This window comes from Sorex araneus, chromosome 8, assembly GCF_027595985.1.
Source record: "Sorex araneus isolate mSorAra2 chromosome 8, mSorAra2.pri, whole genome shotgun sequence".
Taxonomy (NCBI): domain Eukaryota; kingdom Metazoa; phylum Chordata; class Mammalia; order Eulipotyphla; family Soricidae; genus Sorex; species Sorex araneus.
The window spans coordinates 35,701,436-35,717,266 of record NC_073309.1 but is presented as its reverse complement, the minus strand read 5'-3'; the positions used below and the strand labels follow the sequence as shown (position 1 = coordinate 35,717,266).

The following is a 15,831-nucleotide window of genomic DNA, read 5'->3' as shown; positions in this document are numbered from 1 at the left end:
TTTGACTGATTTCTTCATCTACTCAGACAGACAGACAGACAGACAGACAGACTGAGAGCCACCGAGGCCAGCCCTAGGAGCCAGGCACCATAGGCAAATGTGTCTTTTTTTTTTTTTTAATTTTGTGTTTCTATTTGCAAAGCTGACCTAATGCGCGGCCTCACAGCTCTCATCCCTAAAGGGCCAAGAGGGACACAAGAGTCTTTGTCTAGTGACAAACAAAAGCAGAGTCATGGCCGAGGGGCCCCTGAAGTGGGGGGTACCCGCTCTGCCCTTGGGGGCGCTGTCCTACTTGGCCGTTCATGGGGGGACAGACTAAATGGAAGCAGTGAAGGAATGTCTGAGCAATGCCTGCCTCACCTCGCCCTCCTCAAGGGCTCGCCCCAACAATGAAGGGGGGCTCCTCTCTGCCCGACACCAGCACAGAACACATCTCCCAGCAGAAAGCCCTGGCCCGGGTACCTCAGCCAAGCGAGTGGCTTCTGCTGCTCCAGCCTCACTCCTTACGCCACAGGAATACCCCTAAAGCGCTTTCAGTTATGACCAGTGTCCAGACAGGGAGCTCCATAAACTAATCAAGTACCACCGAGGGAAAAAAATATAGTACATGATGCTTTTATTTCCAGAAATGAAAGAAAATCAAAAAAAGGAAGAAGGGGAAGAAAGAAAGAAGGAAAGAAAGAGAGAAGGAAAGAGAGAGAAAGAGAGAGATAGAGAGAAAAGAGAAAGATAGAGAGGAAGAGAGAAAGAGACGGAGAGAGGGAGGGAGGGAGGAAAGGAAGCAGGAAGGAAGGAAGGAAGGAAGGAAGAAAGAAAGAAAGAAAGAAAGAAAGAAAGAAAGAAAGAAAGAAAGAAAGAAAGAAAGAAAGAAAGAAAGAAAGAAAGAAAGAAAGAAAGAAAGAAAGAAAGAAAGAAGAAAGAAAAGAGAGAGAAAAAGAGAGAGAAAAAGAGAGAGAAAAAGAGAAACAGAAGGAGAGAGGGAGGGAGAGGGAGACGGAGGGAGAGATGGAGGAAGGAAGGAAGGAAGGAAGGAAGGAAGGAAGGAAGGAAGGAAGGAAGGAAGGAAGGAAGGAAGGAAGGAAGGAAAGAAGGAAGGAGAGAGGGAGGGAGGGAGGGAAGAAGGGAAGGAGGGAGGGAGAGAGGGAGGGAAGGAAAAGAAAAGAAAGAGAACAGAAACAGAAAAAGAAAAAAGTGAGGGGGAGAAAGTAGGGTGTCGGCGCGTCAGCGCCTCCCACCGTCCCCGGCACGGGGGAGCTATGAAGGCCGGGCCCGGATGGCAAGAAGGGTTAAATTTATGTTCCATTACAAGGCCCCCTTTTTTTGGTTTCATCTTCTCAGTAAAACACATAACTTAAAATGAAATCAAATATTAAAAATGACAGACTATATAAGTGCTGTGAGTAACTTCAGGTCACGGAGGGAGGGAAAAGCCGGCAAGTTGTCAGGCACTATCTGTCAGAGTGAATTAGAAACAATCAACAGAGACTGAAAGGGAAGGTGATTGTTATTAAGCAGCGGGGCTGTGAGCAGGCTGCCCAGATGTGGTCATGCATATAAAGGACAGGAAACAGCAGTTTAATTCAGGAAGCCCTGGCGAACAGGGCAGCAGAGAGGAGAAAAGTCCTTTGTCGCTAATAAGCTGGAAGTTACTTTGATAACAGCAGGGTTAGACTGGAGAATAAAACGCATTTCTTTCCCTACCACACACCATTAATATCACAGAAATGTGGTAGGAAGAAGTCCCGGGCACCGCCGGCTTAGCCGCTGGCCTCCCTGGCTGCAGTGGGAGGGACGGGACGGGACCCATCTCCGTCCTCCCAAGGCCGGGCTCCCTCTAACCACATGGCACAGTCGTCCCTTCTAGAAATGTCCTGTGACCCAAAAGGACTGAGGGGGCTGGTTCGGTGGGGCACGGCGTGCTCCCACGCCCGCAGCCGGAGGGCAGGTACGAGCCCCGGTAAACAGCCTCGGCCTAATGAAGTCCATGTATGCAGCAACGGAAAACAATTTTATATGCAGACAAGGCCCGATTTCATAAGAAATTACTTATGCAGGCGTTCTGCAATTATCCTGTGATACTTTCAGGCAACAGTCTGACAGCAGTTGTGCAAACAATAAAGGGATTACAGAAATAAAAACAAATAATATTACACACACAGAAACTCCATGTTGCATGTGGACGGGACGCAGGGAGGGTGCAGAGATGAAGGGAGCCAGTAGGGGCCAGCGGGAGTGAGGCCAGAGGGCCCCCTCGAAGGGCCGGTGCTCCGGGGCACCCCAAGAGCCCAGCCCTCGGCCACTTTCAGAAGGCCCCTGACCTGCTCGACCACCACAGGGGACATGTGAACACCCGCCAGCCTTGCAGGGAGCTGAAGACACAGAGGGGCTAGAGGGGCGAGAGGAGGAAGAGAAGGAAGAGGAGGAGGAGGAGGGAGGAGGTGGAGGAGGAGGAGGGAGGAGGAGGAGGAGGGGGAGGAAGAGGAGGGGAAGGAGGAGGTGGAGGAGGAGGATGAGGAGGAGAGGGAGGAGGAAGAGAAGAAGGAGGAGGAGGAGGAGGAGGAGGTGGAGGAGGAGGAGGTAGAGGAGGAAGAGAAGGAGGGGGAGGAGGAAGATAAGGAGGGGGAGAAGGAGGAGGGGGAGAAGAAGGAGAGGGAGAAGGAAGAGAAGGATAGAAAGAAGGAGAAGGGGAGGAGGAGGAGGAGAGGGAGGGAGGAGGAGGAGAAGGAGGGGGAGGAGGGGAAGGAGGAGGATCAGGTAGAGGAGGAGAAGGAGGAAGAGGAGGAGGAGGTGGAAGGGGAGGAGGAGGGGGAGGAGGAAGAGGAGGTGGAAGGGGAGGAGGAATAGGAGGTGGAAGGGGAGGAGAAGAAGGAGGAGTGGGAGGGGGAGGAGGAGGAGAAGGAGGAGGGGGGAGGAGGAGGCGAGGGGAGGGGGGAGGGGGAAAGGTGAGGGAGGGGGAGCGGAATAGTCACAGAACCGGAAGACTGGGGTGGGGGCTGTGCAGCCTTGACCTTTCCTCTCATGCCCCCAATGGCTCACCGGAACGGCCCCTCTCCTCCCGGGTCACACAGGTGGCCCACCAGGCGTGGGGCAGGGCTGCTGTTCCCGCCTCACCAGCAGAGTAAATGGGCACAAGGACCAAAGCGTGCTCAGAGGAGGCCAGGCCTTGGCGCCACGGGCTGGGCCTGACACGGTGCTGAGACCTGGGGCAGGCGCCCCATAACTAAGGCATGAAGAGTACAAAGGGGGACAGGGACACCGGCAAAGGGGTGTGCTGACCCCTTCCTCAAAGATGAGTGCTTGGGCCCCCAGAGACCTCCCCACGCCACCAGCACCCACTCTGGACTCCGAGGAGTCCCGAGTCAGGCTCAGGGTAAGACCTGGGCTGACACACAGGCCACGGCCTTGGCCGGGCACGGCCCGTCCTGCACGCAGCAGGGGCATCGTGGCCACCCAATGAGGTGCCCACAGTGGTACCACCCCTGGGTCCCTTGCTGCAGGCAGGACTACAAAGAGGGGTGACAGCTCCATCCAGTCCACAGGAATTCTTGGACTTTCAGAAGATTTTTTTTTTAAATATATTCGTTGTTAGCATTGGAAGGAAAAATCACCAGATTTTTTTCACGCTTCTTTTTTGATAAAACCTATGAAGACCTGGTCTGTACACAGCCTCCGAAGGATGCCCTTCGGAGAGTAGGGTAGGCTCTCGTCCTGCCCGTCCCTGGTCCCTACCCAGCTTCCTGAATTTCCCACCTGAATGCCATATTTATTGAGTTTTGGCTTGGGGGTCACATCTGGCAGTGCTCAGGGATTCCTCCTGGTTTTTGCACTCCAGGATCACTCCCGGTGCAGTCTGGGTTACTGTATGGCATGCCTTCAGTCGAACCCAGATCAGCCACGTGCAAGGCAAGCGCCCTGCCTGCCGCACTATCTCTCGGCCCCCGGGCACTCCCGCCAGGACCCGGAGTGTGGGTTTAGCACAACTCCCAGAGAGCAGGAGGCCGAACGCCTGCCAGACGTGGCCAAGGCATGCACACGGGCAGACCACCCCCCCCCGCCCTCCCCAGCGGAAACAGCAGCTCTGTTCGGGGCGGGGGGCGGGGGAGTGGGCTGCATGTCTGAAAGGTACCCTGTAGGGTGGGCCGATCTGGGCAGAACCCCGGAAGGGCCCGTGTCAGGAACTTGAACCAGACTCCCGAGAGCTGCCAAGGCTAAGGAGCCTTCTGTCCTGCTGCTGCTGGTGTCCCCAGTCACTCAAGCCACCTGCCTCTTGGTGCTGCGGTGTGGGTGGGGGGCTCTGCCAGTGGCTCACTGTGCGACCTTGGGGCCATCCCCTGCCCTCTCTGAGCCTGAGTCTCCTGACTTCTAACATAAAGGTCGCTTGGATCAAAGGGATTTCTGCCAGCCTGAGGCTCTGAGGGACACACAGATCTCCCAGAACAACTGAAGACAGACTCGTGCCTGACAACAGCCCCCGCAGTGCCCCAGGAGAGAAAGGCCTGACTCGTCACCGGGGCAGTCCTGAGGGGGACCCTGAGATGTGTCGCTCACCTGGTTTAGAGGTGACTGACGCCGCCCGCAGTGGGTGAGCCCCGGGAGGGTGAGGCGGACGCTGAGCCTTTCGGCCTTTCTGATGCAGTTCTGTCCGGACTACCCCTCGCCACGGCTCAGAATAACAGGGGCACTGCCATGACTCGGGGCCCGTGCACCTGCCACCTTCCCGCACCCCCCAGGAACGCAGTCCTGACACCCGGCTCAGATGAGGGATGGGGGGGGCAGATGCCTCCAGAAGAGCAAGGAAGAGCAAGCAGGACCCCCCCCCCCCCGCCCAGGGCCATGGAAGGCCTTGAAGAACCCCGGCCTTCCACCTCGGACGGCAGCTGGCTCCAGACCTACCCCTGGTTTCAGAGCCACAAAGAGAAGCCAGAGGCCCTCCTGGGACGCGAGGCTGGGCAGAACGCAGACCCCACACCCCAGGCTCACTGGGTCCACCTCTCAGCTTTGTTCTACCCCCTCCCCCCGTGGGACCTTGGCCCTCGCTGCCCTCTGCCCGGAAGCCTCTTCCCCAGCTGTCTGCCCAGCAGGCTCATCCGTGTCCTCTTAATTCCAATGCTTTATCCCTGGGGAGTATCCTTCACCCCTACTCCTCTCCCGCCCCCCTCCCAAGCTGACACCCTCCTCCTTCGGCTGCCTGGAGACTGCTTCCCCGCCCCACAGCTGAGCTCCCAGAGACCAGCACGGCCAAGGCTGTCTCCAGGATGACTCCACCACGGCCATGGGCACAGACCTCAAGGAAAGCCTCACCAGCTGTCTGACCTGAGACGGGCCACTTTGCACCTCTGACCTCAGTCTCCCTCATCTGGAAAATGGAATGATGGCGAATACCTGGAGCGAGGGCGTGAGTGAAGGTGCCCTGGGGGAATCCCCAGGCACTCAGGCCCGCACCGCACCTGCTGCCCTCTCCCTTCTTCCTGAGTTCGACAACACCCGACTGTCGTTTCTCTCTGAGAGGGCAGGAGTGTGCAAGCGTCTCTAGCTCCTGGCGCCAGGAGGCCTCCTGATGAAGATCAAATACGACGGGAAGGCCGGGGCCCAGATGCAAGCTTAGCGTCATTATCACGGGGAAATCACAGGTAGCCGCTCGCTCCTCTGTGACCCCACCGCAGCAGAGAGCAGAACGGTCACTGCCGCCCGCAGACCCCCGCTCTACAGAGGCTGGGGGCAGACACGGCCCTCCCAGGAACACTCGGAGCCTAGCAGAGGCAGCACCCTAAACCCAAGGCGTCCGGTTCCTGCCAGTGCCCAAAGCACCCCGAGGGCCAGTCCAGTCTCTTTGACAGAAGGCAGGCCCTAAGGCCTCTGAGAGCCATTTCCTTCTAGAAGTTTCTGAACCTCAAGACCAAGCCTTGCTGAAGACTAAGAGTCTTTCTGAAGTCTTTGTGGGCGGGTCAGCCACAGGCTGGTGCCCTGTGGGGCTCTCTGAGAGGCTACAGGGATGAGTTCCATCTGCAGGGGTACAGGGACACTTTCTCATGTAGATGGCAGGGTCAGTCACCAAGAAGCCACTGAGGAGTTCTAAGCGAGGGGACTGTAAATCAAAGACTAAGAAGTCAAGTGTCCCTATCAGAGCTCTGGGGGAGCACTACTGGGGAGGGGTCTCCGGCAGGTATCTTCAAGTAGCTCATCTCAGTCTCGGACCCCTCTGAGGAACGCTGAGAGGCCTGTCTCTCGGGCAGGAGGTGCTGATGCACGCTTCTCCTGTTCCTGAGGACGGTCGCTGTTCCTGACCTCTGGGACCTGGATTTGCTGAGACCGAGACTGTGCTTCGCCTGCTACAGGCCCAGGTGCCATCCCCAGCGCTGCACGGTCCCACAGCACCACCAGGAGTGGCTCCCAGGCACAGGGCCTAGGGGGAGCCCGCAAGCACGTTGTTGGCTTAGAAGCCAAAAGACTTTTTATGCTTTTTGGGTCACACCCAGCGATGCTCAGGGGTGACTCCTGGTTCTGCACTCGGAATCACTCCTGGTGGTGCTCAGGGGACCATATGGGATGCTGGGGATCGAACCCGGGTCAGCCGTGTGCAAGGCAAACGCCCTACCCGCTGTGCTATCGCTCCAGCCCCCTCCCCAAAAAAGACTTTTTAAAGATAAAAAAAAAAATAAAGTTCTAAGCAGCTTTCTAAACATATAACCCCCCAAAACGGGTTCCAAAGATAGCACATTTTCCATTCAGAATCTCCCCCGCCCCCCGCCACACACACACACACACACACACACACACACACACACACACACGAGCCAAGACTCAAGGCGCAAGACCACCTCAGCACTGTCCCTGCCCTCCTCTGAGGCCCTGAACAGGCTGAGGTGACAACTCTAAAATGTCTCGGAGGGGAAGAAACCAGCGTTTGCTGCCCACTGTATGTTCTGCAGAGGAAGCAGCCACGTGAGGCTGTGAGAATCACAGCAGACACCCGGCCCCTCAGGTGCCTCTTCCTCAGCCTCTGCGCCCCACCGAGACACCACGATTCTCCCTTCCCATCCCCATGTGGGTCAGGGGGAAACAGCCCTTCGCAGTGCCTCCTCTTCCACCTCGAGGCAGCAGAGCACACGGCTTGTTCCAGAATAAGATGGTGAGTCGGCCACAGCCCTCTCTCCCCTACCTGAGGCCCCTGGCAGTGAGGCAAAGCCGGGCCTCCCGAAGCTGTGAGCATCTCTGCGGCAGAATCCCTACCACCAATGTAGCAGCTAAATATTGTAAGACTCCTAACTCCCCCATCTGTGTTTTGCCTCCCAAGAGGGAAAATAGTCTTCGCAGACATTCCCTTATCTGGCAGGCAAATTCTAAACCTTACTGGCAACTGCGGGCTTGTTTTCCCAACCAAACAGCGATGGAACCAAAAACTGCTCCTGCCTGCGATATGCCGAGAAGGGAACTAGCCAAACAGCTCAGTCTGGAAGCCCGGGCCCCCGGAGCCCGCTGGTTCCACGAAATGGGGGGTCAGGGAGACTGCTGGGGGGAGCCTCCAACTGGTGGAGTCCGCTGTTCCTTTTCTTAACACGGATACACCCACCAAGAAGCTGACGGAAAACACTCACCGCAGTGTGAAATCAACACTTTCAAACTCAAATAAAGGGGGGGAAGGGAAAACTTCCAAACCTCCGGCTGTGGATTTTCTCCTACAAGCCTGCCAAAGGCAGGCCCCACACTCACCCCGGCCCCACGGCCAGGCTTACGTGGGCGCCCACACCTCACGTCCCCCCCCCCATATGGGATTCCCTGCCTTTCCTCACCCCCTTTCCTTTCCGGAACCCGCACCTGTACAGGGGCTAATAAACCAAATCCGATGATAACCGTGGAGCCTAATTGATAGGGGCCTTTATCGACTGGCCTTGTCGTCTATCTGGGGTTCTCAACAGCCAAGATTTAAATGTTTCATTTTATTTTTAACTTTCACTTTTCCACATTTCAGCTATGTCAGGCAAAGAGGTATGGTTTTTACTATCAGAAAGAATCATGGTGCAGAATAATTTATGACTTCAGCTTGGGCTTTCAGAAAAGCTATTTCAAATCTTCACTTTGATTTGGTTGTATCAAAACTACTCAAAATAACAGCGGCACTTTCTTGGAACCAGAATATGTTAGCAGCACCTCAGGATTTTGAACTGAAGCCTCATATTTATCCCAGAAGAAAACTTGAGAGGGGAATTAAGCCACAGAGGGGAAAACAACATTTTGTTTTTGTTTTTGTTTTTGTTTTCACGATTCCTTGTTGCCCCTTTCTGCCCATCATATACACACATTCATCCCAATGACAGGGGGCTGCTTCCCATCGAGAGAGAGGTCCTGCCAGCCCCCACTGCTATGGCCCTTGGGGCAAACAGAGGACACCTACCTGGGTTGAGGGTTGGGGTACAGCAGCAAGCCCCCAGCTTAGAGGAGGGAGGGAGAGAGGGAGAGAGAGAGAGAGAGAGAGAGAGAGAGAGAGAGAGAGAGAGAGAGAGATATGCTGTGTTGTAAGCACTCGACAGAGATGACCACGACACAGCAGAAAGAAATGATGAGTTGTCCAGAGCCAAGAGTCCTAATAGCTAGCGTCAGACTTACCTTAGCAGTTCAACTGCATACTTGTCTTAAGGACTGTCCGTTGGGCGAGAAAATACCCCCGAAAGGGTGTAGCTGATCCAGGCACTGACAGATTGTCAGAGGGGCGTCCCAGCTCCCTATCACAAAAGGAAATATAGAAAGAAATGATGTCAAGTGAAATGTAACAAATTCACCAAATCACAGCAATATGCAGAGGTCAAGGAAATTCAACTGAAAAGGTTAAAGATGAAATCAAATCCGGTGTATGAGAATGAAAATCTATCCCAATGCAAGGCCACCGGTGACGTGCTGGAGACAAGAAGCTAAATACTGCCTAGCACTGGGATCTTTCATTTTCATCAGATCAATAAAAGCTTATATTTATCAGGATTCCAAGCAGCTGCCACTTCTGACAACCTCCACTTTATTTTCTCACTCCTTGCGCTGTATCAGGGCAAAGAGGAGAGGAGAAGCAGCTTTTAATGCTATTTACACCTGAAGACACAATTCCATTAAGAGGTCCTGTTTTGTTAAAGAAACAGGGATTGATATGATTATATTGGCAGGAGCGGGAAGTCTCTTTGTTCTTTCCCCTCATGTTTTCCCCTTTGCAATCCAGACCCAGCACGAAGATTTCCTGACACGAAGTCCATGGACATGGGGGGGGGGGGAGCACTTTTTTTTTTTGTTCAAACTTACCATTTACAAAGAGAGGAAAGGCTTTCTGCTAAAACAGTTACCACTCTAATCATCTGTACAACAATATTTGCTATCAGGCATTCTAAATAGATTATCACCAGTCCATCTGTGTCATTATTGATTTATAAGGCTTTAAGCAGCTTTAGAATGGAAGCTTTCCCACTGAAGGGTTTCTTGTATAAATCAGAGCCTGCTCAAATATAGCAGCCATCACTCAAGATATTGTTCTTAAAATCATCACAAGAAGGAGAAGATGATAAATCGCTTGTAATATACTGATCCAAACTGATATGCAAATCTTGTTTTTTAAATATATTACTTGAGTAAAAAGAGGCATCATTAACATATGAATGCTATATGCAAATGATCGTGACAGAGCAGATGTTGGCGCATGTAATTGACCTATATGTGAATTGCATCAGAACCCTTAACTCTATTAATTCACTACCCAGTAACTAGATATTGTCCAAAAAGTACATTCTTTGAAACCATATACTGGAAGCCAAGCTGACAGGGTTCCAAGGATTCTGAAACAAGGTCACTGTCACTAGTATTTTGCTGTCATCTGCATTCCCCTTCTTATGGATGACATCATCAGGGGGCCGTGTAAATCGATCACTTAATAGCATTTAGAAAATACTGCAGTGGGGAACAGGTTATAAAAAAAATGCCCCAGTTTTATTCTTTTTCTTGGCAGAAATGTCATACCTCTTAAACTGAGGGTTTGTGCATGAGTGCACTGTGAAACACACAGATGCCATTTTATTCCCCGTCTTTATTTTTCCACTTCTTCTCAGAATGACATTAAATTGTATTAAATAGCCTTTTGTCCACAGGGCACAGACCACCCCGCATATGATAATGTATTAATGCCCCACGTTCCAGCCACTGAGCTGAAACATTCTGAGACTTGGAGGATAAGTATGAAGCACCATTGTGTGTATAGCCTGCTAACAACTGTGACACATACTAATAGAAACATACCTAATAAATTACTGCTTTCAGGTCTAGCAAGCTGACATTTCTCTGCAAGGGACAATTTTATATTTGTGGCACAGAACAAAATTGCTTCATATGAAGCCACTGTGGATTAGCATAAAAATTAACACTTAAATTTCAGCTTATTTTCCACCCTCTCCTCCTGCCACAACAATCAATTCCTCTTATAAATCTGATTAGATTTTATGATGCTTATTATTCAGAGCATGTCTCAACACAGCATTCACAGGCTTGAAGACTATTTGTTTAAATAGAAAAAAGAAGCAGATAAATCTATAGGTATTTTTTATTACCCCATTCCCCACCAGTTTCTTTCTCATATTGTAACATCAGTAATTGATTGCACACATTAATTAACATGTAAGGTAGAAATTCTGCATTATGCATGATTTATTTTCCTATCTGGTGAGTAGGTTTGTCTGCTGCCCTTGTGTTTCTAGGACATTGGGCTCGATTCTGGTCCAGACATAAATGCCAATGCTCATTCCCCCTGAAAGTTATTAATGTCAGATATGAAATGAGATTTTTGATTTCACCTGCTTACTAATCCACAAAAGCTGTTTTGAGTGATGCAGGCTTAAACGCAGAAATTTGAAATGATATATTGCTATATCTGATAACATGCAAATATGTTCATTAGACATAATTTAGCAGGAGAGAATAGCAACACTTTTATAACAAGTCTAGGTCAAAAAATGGTTGTTAATTAAACAAGTCATGAAAAATGGCATTACAAGGAGACTGTCCAGCAGGCTTTCTAATGATGTGCCGCTGATATTACCCTGTGCCTCTCACTACAATGAAGAAGAGAAACCTTCCTAAGCATTTCACATCATCTAAAGCAAGCTTAACAAAACTGTGCCCACGTTGAGAACCTTCAGTTGATTGCACACTCTCAGATTTTAATGGTAACACACTACATTTCTCCATCGGAAGACGTGACTTCACTCTATTTCTTAGTGGCCTAAAGTGATTTATAGGGTTGAGTCCTTCACAAACAAACCAGGAAAGAGTGTGCAAAATCACCACCACTAACCAGTGAGAGGCCCGCAACCAAGTGTATAAGCCTCAGACATCGCAGCAACAACAAAGGGAAGTGACGGGGGTATTAAAAACCCAGGAAGGAAATTAATGTTACAGAGGGCCAGTCTGAGGGGTTCCCTGAGTGTTCCTGTCTGAGTGTTTTAAATCAAGCAGAGTTAACAAGCAAAAGGGATAGTTGGACATCAGGGCAAAGGAGCAACACACATGTATATGCCTGAGGTCTTCCCTCCTTGGCATCCTTCCCAAGTGCATTTACACAGGGAACCAGGGGGTGCAGAGAACTCTCCTTGGGCCATGAGTTGCAATGCAACTCCAGACATGACGATCCAACTTCCAGTGCCTCACACCCGTTGATGAGAAAGGTGCCTACAGTCTATTAAACTAGTTAACATTTCTCCAGAGACTTCAGTTAATTTCCAAATGTTTTATTTGTTGGGTGGATAAGTGAATGAACAAATGCAAATGTGAACAAGTATGTCAATAAGTGAATGAGTCCACGAAGGGCTGATGGAAAAATAAAGTGATGGTTGAACGTATGCCAAAATAAGAAAGGCATAAATGCAAAAAATAGCTATGTAAATTTGCCATGCCTTGCGAATGAGTAAAGAATTCATGGGTATATTTTTCTAATGAGCGAGTATTTATATGAGCTCCTATAGTGGGCCAGGGTATAGATGTAAGATTTAAGAAATATTAAGGGCTTGCTCTTTCAAGGTCCTTGTTTTCTCTTGAGCATGTTATTTCTTTTTCTATCCCCTCACGTTTTCCTGAATAAATTTCATTCAAAAAGAACTATCTTGCTTCATGTTAAGAAAAAGAAATATTAACAAGCTTGGCCCCCCATTCTTGGTTCCCTGCTGTGTCTCATAGCTCAGAGTTCTGAAGAATCCAGTAGGTTTCTGCACAAATCCTTGCAGACTCAGGAGGAGGAATGCCTGAATCTTCAGGGTGGGAAGACTCAGACAGGTGTCTGGCCATGAGGCATCTTGGCAGTGTGGTCCTAACCTCTCCTGAAAGCAGGAACTTCCATGGTCAAACCCAGACCCTGCAGCAGACCGCTCTAAGGTCAGCTCTGATCCTGGGAAATGAAGTCATTGTCAGCACCTTTATTTCTTCATGTTTAGATGGGTATAATCTATCCCTATGTTCAGCTTACAGACCCACACCCACGACTCTCCCAGTGCCAGTCTTCTAAGCTGATTTGTCCTCTGAGCTCTGATTCCCTGCCCATGGCAAGTTGGTTCTAGTTGGGCATCCATCTCCAATAATGATCTGGTGGCGACTTCCCTGGCACAGTGGGACAGGAACTCTTATGTTTCTTTGATTGAATATTTTATTTCTTCCATCCAAATTCTCCAAGCTGCCTAAATAAGGACATTATACGTATAGGGTTGTATAGAGTCCATTTTGTGATACCTCTTCCTACTGTACAGCTTCCTACTGTACAGCCCATCTGTAAAATCTGGAACTAGACTCATGGTATTTAGTCTTTTCACACTTACTGAAAAATCACTGATTTTGACCATGTTGTTCCAGAATTTTCTAGAATAATCCTTTCCAAGGAAATCTTCTCATATACGAGTTGATAAAAACACAGTCTTGATAGCTAAAGATGCTAAGAACACTAAGTTCGACGCGTCTCTGGGGGTGGGGTCCAAGCAGTCACAGTGACACGAGGGAGCATATCCCGGAAGCCTGGCAGGCAGCAGGGTCATATATATAGGCGTGGCCCAGCACAGTAATCACCCAATGCACCCAGCATTGCACAGGTACATAGATGCTAGAGAGAAAAGACAGCCTGGAGCCTGCCCAGGTGCTCCGGCCTCCATTAGTCATGGGGTCATTTCTTCTGTCTGCAGCCCTGCATGGATCCGCCCTTTGAGACATGTGGACTAAAATGTTCACACAGCCCCCCAGGAAGACCCCCCTGTGTCCTAGACTTGAGCCCAGAACAGGCACAGAGCTGGTCCCTGTGGTGCCTATGAGTAGGAATAAACCCCGGGTACATGCCCTACCAGCTGGCTATGGGTCCTCTCACAGAATAATGAAGGCAAGGTGGCCCTGGACATCCCTAACCGTGGAAAGACAGAGTCTTCCGGAGTCTGGGCTGCAGGGCCGAGTTCTGCCAACCAATACCTCCACCCTACAGCCAGACCTGCTGACACCCTTCCATTAATGACCCACTGTTCTTCTTCAGATTGCCTCCTAGGTGTCTTTAAATCAGTTTTTTTCAAATGGAAATGTCATTATAATACTGTACTCTAACAAAAAAATAGTGAATTGAAAGAACTTTGTTTAGAGCAAAGTGAGGAGAAAGAAAGCTATGTTCAAGAGAAGACACAGGCTTCTCCAGAGCGGGAAGGCCCACTGTTGTACATTTAAAGATGCGATGTGTCTTCCCCACCTATGTACACCTAGAAGTGTACATAGAAAACTGTATTGAAGAGGAAAGTGTTCGGCTGCCAGGAATCCAGCGTCAGGACGGAGAGACGGTGTTCAGAAGGCGCTGGGCAGGACCTCACCTCAGACCCAACTCTGGATCTGCCTCCTCACAACATGCCTCAGCCCCCCCGCCCCCCGCCGGGCACACTCACAACCCTCCTAGCCTGTGTCCCATCCTCAGTGAAATGGCCTGAGATAATATTTATGTTTCATAAGGCAAATTTTCGAGGTTGAATGAGAGCATGACTAAGTCCAACAGAGACGGAGGGAACGTGTCTGGTGCTGAGCTGGCCGTGGTGCGGCCGGATGGGGCAGTCTGAGAGAACCGGCCTTCAAGCTCCCATACATGTTGCTGAGGAGTCGGAGATGCAGGGATCCCATCAAGGGGACTGGTGTCAGCATCTAGGTCCTTCCTTGCCCCGCCCTGCCATTGACCCCTTGTCCAGCCTCAGGACCTCAGGGAGCCTCAAGTTGCCCTGCCCTTCAAGCCCCAGCTCTCTCAAATGTGCAATAAAGGGACTGGGTCCAGCTGCAGGGGGGACTTCATCACTAGGGTGGCACAGGTCCAGCTGTGGTCAGCCAGTGGCGCTCAGCCTCCTTCGACATTCGGCTTCCATAGAAGCTGTGGTGAGGGGAAAGACCCCGGATCTAACAATACCCAAAACCGGGGTCCTTGTCTGAGTACAAAGGGGGGACGAAGGAAGCAAGTGTCGGACCCAACAGTGTCCCCATTCAGGAAGTAGGGGCAGGTACCAGCAGGGGGAGAGCAGAGGCTGGCACAGTGGCACACAAAGCCTGGATCCCAGGCCCCTGACAGGTGGTACCCGCCCCACCTTGACTGCGTTCTCAGAGTCCCTCCCCACTGGCCTCCCTTCCTCAGCACTGTGGTTCTGTTACGCCCACATCACACCTACAGAAGCCCTAAACTCCTTTTTCACCATGAACCTGCCAACACTGGTTGTTGACAATGTTTTAAATCATGTCATTCTCAAGGATGTGAGATGGTATCTCTGGGTGGATTTGATTTTTGTTTCCCTGAAAATAAGTGGTGAACACTTTTTTCTATGTCTACGAGCCAAACATATGTCCTCTTTAGGGAAGTGTCTGATTTAGGGAAGTGTCTGTTCTCTCCCCATTTTCTGGATGGGGTTATTGGTTATTTCATTGTAGAGCTCTGAGAGTGCTTTATATATCTTGGATATCTTTATATACCTTTATATATCTTGGATAGCCCTTTATCTTTTATCTGATGTATGGTGCACAGATATTTTTTACCATCCAATAGATAATCTTTGAATTTTAACCCAAGTTGCTTTTGCCAGGCAAATTTTTTTTTTAGTTTGATGCAGTTTATTTCTTTTTGGATTTGATGTATTTGCCTGGGAATCAAAAGATTGGAAACAGCTCTAAGATACATATCCTTGAAAGCTCTGCCTAAGTTTTCCTCAATATATTTATGGATTTTAATCTAATTGAGGTCTTTAGTCCACTTTAAATTAACTTTTGTGTATGACAGGATTGTATTTTTTTTCTTTGCACGTGGCTTTCCAGTTTTTTTTTACTAGAGCACTCAAAATAAGAGCTAAACTATGGAAACAACCCAGTATCCAATGACAGATGAGTGGAATACTATGCAGCCTTGAGAAAAAAAATGAAGTCCTTGTTTATTTCAACTTGGATGGAACTGAAAGGTATCATGATAACTGAAATAAGCTGGAGGCAAAAGAACAAATACTGAAGGATCTGACTCACCTGTGGTACACAGAGAAACAAAACAAAGGAAAAGGCAGTATTAAAGGATGGCCCATTCTTGGCCTTTAATTACTTCTGGGGGAAAGGGCGGGTGTGGGAAGGAAGGAAGGAAGGAAGGAAGGAAGGAAGGAAGGAAGGAAGGAAGGAAGGAAGGAAGGAAGGAAGGAAGGAAGGAAGGAAGGAAGGAAGGAAGGAAGGAAGGAGGGAGGGAGGGAGGGAGGGAGGGAGGGAGGGAGGGAGGGAGGGAGGGAGGGAGGGAGGGAAGGGAGGGAGGGAAGGGAGGGAGGGAGGGAGGGAGGAAGGAAGGAAGGA

General features: G+C 50.2%; 1 protein-coding gene across 9 annotated transcripts in view; it reads right to left on the bottom strand.

Moving 5' to 3' along the window:
• Window positions 1–15,831, bottom strand: part of ZNF536 (zinc finger protein 536) — a 442,277-nt gene that overhangs the window by 311,232 nt on the left and 115,214 nt on the right. For all 9 annotated transcript variants that reach the window (XM_055145193.1, XM_055145196.1, XM_055145201.1 and 6 more), the window contains one exon: window positions 8,605–8,720. The gene's annotated coding sequence lies outside the window, so the exon portion shown is untranslated. The remainder of the gene's footprint in view (window positions 1–8,604; window positions 8,721–15,831) is intronic.